The following is a 5,910-nucleotide window of genomic DNA, read 5'->3' as shown; positions in this document are numbered from 1 at the left end:
AAGATAAACAGCGTCAAAACTACACCATAAACACGTGGAGGGTTGAAAACCAAAGCATTGTTTTATACCATAGACCTTCCCTGTATGTTACCAACATGGATAATGTAATAACAATTTAAGAGCCAAACGCCCAAATGCTATTTACGCATATAGAGGTATTCAACGTGCTTGTGTGTGTGCAGTGTACAGGGTCTTTCTGTAAAGTGAGAGGGAGATACCAGCCGTGTTTTCCAGACTGCCAAGAATGTCAGCCTTTAGAGGGATTGGTGGGGCTGCTTGTTTAAGCCAATAGGCAGAGAGTACAGCGTTAATGTCATCTCGACGCCCGTGAGTCTCTCTGCGCTTTAACTTGTGGTGCTGTACCAACACCAGAACGCGAGTTGAGCTGTTAAATCAACGCCGCTGCTGGTCTGTGTGGTGAAACTCTAACGTCGTTTCTCTCTATATGATGTTCTGAAAAGGCGTTGTATTCTATTCATTCGAACTTCGAATAGTTCACGGTGAGACTAGAACGGAGGAACATAATACTGTAGGTGCAGCACTACTATTTAAAGTGGCGCCGATGACACCAATCGTGAATATTGTTCTACTCAATTAACGGAATATCCTTACCCCTACCCATAACTCCGCGCAATCAGTCTTTCTGGTGAGTATCTATCAGTTTCGGATCTGTCTGTCTGTCGGTGAGTGGAATAGCTTGCCATTTAAATCTTTACCATACTTTGCAATACTTGGAAATTGTACCGCTACTGCATGAAATTGCAATTTCAACTCCAGGTATACTGATTTCACCTTCACATTTCATGAAATATGTGTTTGAATATACAGTTGTCTTCCAGACCTGTTTAGTATAGAAATGTGGAAGTCAGATCTGGCCCACGTGTAATTTCCCCCCTGACGTGAAAATTGTGTTTCTGTCACTTGTGCTTCTTTTCTATGAATGGATGAAGGTCTATGAATGTGTTCTGACAATCTCTACAAGTTGTTGTTATAAACTACTGCATATGGCTTATTCCTAGTCATTTAAACATTACAGAAACTTCAACTGTGAAACGTTAAGCCAGAAAAGAGACAGTAGCTCGTTAAAACGTGCGCGTAAAGACGCACCCCATTGTGGGTGTCATTTGGTGTGCCGCGCGACTCCAAAGTTCCAGATGTGTGGATTCAGCTGTTGCTTGTCACTCATGTGACGACACCATCTCTCTCTCTCCAGCTCTCTCTCCTTACACGCGGTTGCTTTAGTGAACATAACGAATAATATCATGCTATTTGGCGCGTGAAGCCGTCCTGCTGTTAACCATCTTGACTTTATGCAATAAATCTCTCAGCAAAACCTCTCAAAATACACTTCACCTCCTTCCAATAGTGTTTTTTATATATATATATATCATTTCCTCCTTCGGACTGACGTGGTCCAGACCAGAGAGGATCTATCAAAACAGCGAAGGGGTGTATAAGGCAGTGTCGCTTGACTGACACTTCTCACCTGGCACTTGTCCTGTGGAAGTTTTCGTGTTTACACCAAATGCTTCAACTGACTGACAGACTAAAAGCCGAATTCGACCAAATAGTTTAGGAAACAGTATAAAAGTGATGTGATGTTTCACCGAGAGCAGTAGAGTGGAGGACCATTTTTAGCTACTGTAATGAAGGTAGTGGGGTCCCCTAGTGGCAGTTTAGATGTTCCTATAAGAGCATCAAGCTGTGGTGTACTACAGTAAAATAGCGTTGCATGCAATTCAGATGTATATTGTAGGCCGCTACAACATGTTCATCTCTGAGTTTAAACATTCATCATATTTTCCCAGATAACAGTTTTAGATGAGTTGTTCTCCCCTCATAATAGTTCCACACATTTGGCCTCCCGAGTGGTGCAGCAGTCTAAGGCTCTGCATCGCAGTGCTTGAGGCTTCCCTACAGACCCAGGTTTGATCCCGGGCTGTATCACAACTGGCCGTGATCAGGTGTCCCACAGGGACGTCGTCCGGGTTAGGGGAGGGTTTGGCCACGAGGGCTTTACAAGTAGGCCGTCGTTGTAAATAAGAATTCTTAACTGACTTGCCTAGTTAAATAAAGGTTAAATAAAAAAATCAAATGAAGTGTAACAACATTTCAGCTGAAGGCCTATGTCACACTGGGTCCCAGGTATACAGCTCAGCCCCTCCTCTCACCTATTAGCCCCTCCCCTCTCCTCTCAGCCCCTCCTCTCACCTATTAGCCCCTCCCTCCTCCTCTCAGGTCCTCTCCTCTCAGCCCCTCCTCTCACCTATTAGCCCCTCCCTCCTCCTCTCAGCCCCTCCGCTCTCCTCTCAGCCCCTCCTCTCACCTATTAGCCCCTCCCTCCTCCTCTCAGCCCCTCTCCTCTCAGCCACTCCCCTCTCATCTCATCCCCTCGCCTCTCCTCTCCTGGGGGGTTGTGAATAACAAACTGGTAAAGCAGACCCAGGGGGGTATCATGTGACCAGCGGAGTGTCTTCACCACGGAGCCAAATGGCAACCAGCCAACCAGAGAGGAGGGTCTGCGTCCCAAGTGGCATATAGTGAGTGCACTTCTTTTGACCGGGGTCCTGGTGCGCTATATAGATAACAGGGTGCCATTTGGGACGAAGCCAGGGGCTGAAGGAGCAGTGGGGCTGAGGGGGGGAGCTATGGACCTGAGTGTGATGCCAAGCCTCTCTCTCTTCCTCTGGTAATACATCAGCCATTAAGACCACATGGAAGGCTCTAGTGTAGCTCAGGTGATTGGAATGTTCCAGCTAGACTACATGCATGTGTGGAGCGCAGTCGCTCTCTCTTGCGCGCACGTTCTTTCTCTCTGGAAACGACGAGGAGCATAAGCAACACTTGTGCTCTTGTCAACTAAACATTATTTAACACTGTGGCAGAGTAGCAACGTTTCCGTTTGGTACATTGTGTAAATATGATGTAATGACCATCTCACCTGCACATTTAGCTGAACTGGCATTTTGTTACTAAGTGCAATTCAAACAGGCTTTCTATACGGCCCCTTCATTGAGTTATGAGTTGTCACAAACACAGTCTGCTCTGAGAACTCCAACATCTTCCTGGAAACATGTTTTCTGTGTCAGCGGCTTATGAAGCAACACCAGACCCTTGTAATGTTTAGATTGTGTTATGGGATTAAAGCCTACAAGGCTTCAGTTCAACGTACTAAAATGTCTATGTATTTACCCTTCACAATGTGCTGCTGAACGAACCCCAGAGAGGAAATCCATCCTGGAGTTTGTTTTGATGCTCTTGGCCTTACTCCTGGAAAACCTTTACTCAGTGACTCCCTGGTCTGGACTGCTCTGGTCCTGAGCCATGCTCTGCAGATAGAACCAGAACTCTGCTTGGGTCCCCTGTTAAAACCTCTGCTTTTACAGCTACAACTCTGTGAGGTCTTGGCAGTGGTACAGTATTAGTTTCAGAGCCCTTTGTTAATTGTTACAATATCTGTGGTATATCTCACTTAAACATATAGGCCTAGGTATTCCTTTATAAATATATAGGACTAGGTATTCCTTTATAAATATATAGGACTAGGTATTCCTTTATAAATATATAGGACTAGGTATTCCTTTATAAATATATAGGACTAGGTATTCCTTTATAAAATATATAGGACTAGGTATTCCTTTATAAATATATAGGACTAGGTATTCCTTTATAAATATATAGGACTAGGTATTCCTTTATAAATATATAGGACTAGGTATTCCTTTTATAAACTAGACTAGGTATTCCTTTATAAATATATAGGACTAGGTATTCCTTTATAAAATATATAGGACTAGGTATTCCTTTATAAATATATAGGACTAGGTATTCCTTTATTTATAGGAAAATATATAGGACTAGGTATTCCTTTATAAATATATAGGACTAGGTATTCCTTTATAAATATATAGGACTAGGTATTCCTTTATAAATATATAGGACTAGGTATTCCTTTATAAATATATAGGACTAGGTATTCCTTTATAAATATATAGGACTAGGTATTCCTTTATAAATATATAGGACTAGGTATTCCTTTATAAATATATAGGACTAGGTATTCCTTTATAAATATATAGGACTAGGTATTCCTTTATAAATATATAGGACTAGGTATTCCTTTATAAAATATATAGGACTAGGTATTCCTTTATAAAATATATAGGACTAGGTATTCCTTTCGTCTTCTTTTCTGTCTTTCTGTTCTGGGGAGTTGTGCTGTATATCACCATGGGCTATGTGTTGTGTTGTGTTGTGTTGTGTTGTGTTGTGTTGTGTTGTGTTGTGTGTGTTGTGTTGTGTGTGTGTGTGTCACCTCAGTTGGTTTGCAGTAATATCTCAGACCAGGTAAGGTACACAGAGCCATGTTTGTTCCTGGAGGAATGAATCTGTACGCAGGGCAATGTAAATCACTGCTAACCTCAAAACACTCCTGGCAAGTTTCTATTCCCTCAAGTTGTGTTCTCAGGCTGAGGCTGGGTAAAACATGGAATGGATGGGGGCAGGCAGGCAGACCAGCTCTGGGTTCTGGAGGTTTTGGTACAAGGCTGTCACTTAGTATGTGATGAGAAGCACAGTGAGAAACGTGCACGGCTACTCACAGAGCTGAGATAAATATTGAATGGGGGTAGTACTAACAGCAGACCAGCTCTGGGTTGTGGTAATGTTGGAATAACGCTGTCAGTTGGGGTTTGACAGAGGGCCAGTGAGACGTGTGCACGACTAGTGAAGGAGTGTGTGTGTGTGTGTGTTTGTGTGTGTGTGTGTGTGTGTGTGTGTGTGTGTGTGTGTGTGTGTGTGTGTGTGTGTGTGTGTGTGTGTGTGTGTGTGTGTGTGTGTGTGTGTGTTCAGTACAGGACAGTGAAGTGTAGGGTTTCCTAAACACGGTCCTGGGCAATAGCACAACAAAGCTGATTTAAATAACCAACTCATCATCAATCTTTAATTATGTCAATCAGCTGTGTAGTGCTAGGGAGAAGAAAAACGTGTAAGGTGGAGGCTCAGTGGCCTGGCCGTAACCATGGTGATGAAAGGGAACTCATCTACGAGCTGTGGCTTGTTCTAATCACCATGAACCAGGGCTCTGCTTGTCCGTGGTCACTAACCCAACCCAAGACGGCCGCATTTGCTCCCCAAGCCTCATATTATGGTCTGGCTGTGTCACAGATAGGAACAGGACTGGAGAACTAACTCCTTCAGATACATATATCATTGAAACAGTTTATTTGATTTATATGATCAAATCTGTGTCTAAACTTTCAGCAAATCAAATCAAAAATCAAATTATATTTGTCACATACACATTGTTAGCAGATGTTAATAACAGCAGTGTGCCTGTCTGTAAATGCTTGCTGCTTCTAGTTCCTGTAAGACAATGCAGTGATAACCAACAAGTAATCTAAGATAACAATTCCAAAACTACTGTCTTGATAACACACAGTGTAAGGGGATAAGTTTGCTGCCTGGAATATGTACATAAGGATATATGAATAACAGCAGTTTGCTGCCTGTCTGTAAGATAACAGTGATGGATACAGCAGTTTGCTGCCTGTCTGAGCAGCAGTCTGCTGCCTGTCTGTAAGATAGATGCTGCCTGTCTGTAAGATAACAGCAGTATATACAAGATAACAGAGATGATAGGTAGATAACAGCAGTCTGCTGCCTGTCTGTAAGATAACAGCAGTTTGCTGCCTGTCTGTAAGATAACAGCAGTCTGCTGCCTGTCTGTAAGATAACAGCAGTCTGCTGCCTGTCTGTAAGATAACAGCAGTTTGCTGCCTGTCTGTAAGATAACAGCAGTTTGCTGCCTGTCTGTAAGATAACAGCAGTTTGCTGCCTGTCTGTAAGATAACAGCAGTTTGCTGCCTGTCTGTAAGATAACAGCAGTTTGCTGCCTGTCTGTAAGATAAC

At 43.0% G+C, this 5,910-nt stretch overlaps 1 long non-coding RNA gene across 1 annotated transcript in view; it reads left to right on the top strand.

The window, feature by feature from the left end:
• The first annotated feature begins 318 nt into the window (after positions 1-318).
• LOC135572754 (uncharacterized) overlaps positions 319-5,910 on the top strand; it is a 15,178-nt gene continuing 9,586 nt past the window's right edge. Inside the window, exon 1 of the long non-coding RNA XR_010464464.1 lies at positions 319-646. This is a non-coding gene — a long non-coding RNA (uncharacterized LOC135572754). The remainder of the gene's footprint in view (positions 647-5,910) is intronic.

This window comes from Oncorhynchus nerka, linkage group LG8, assembly GCF_034236695.1.
Source record: "Oncorhynchus nerka isolate Pitt River linkage group LG8, Oner_Uvic_2.0, whole genome shotgun sequence".
Classification (NCBI taxonomy): Eukaryota; Metazoa; Chordata; class Actinopteri; order Salmoniformes; family Salmonidae; genus Oncorhynchus; species Oncorhynchus nerka.
This window is presented reverse-complemented; position numbering and strand designations above follow the sequence as displayed.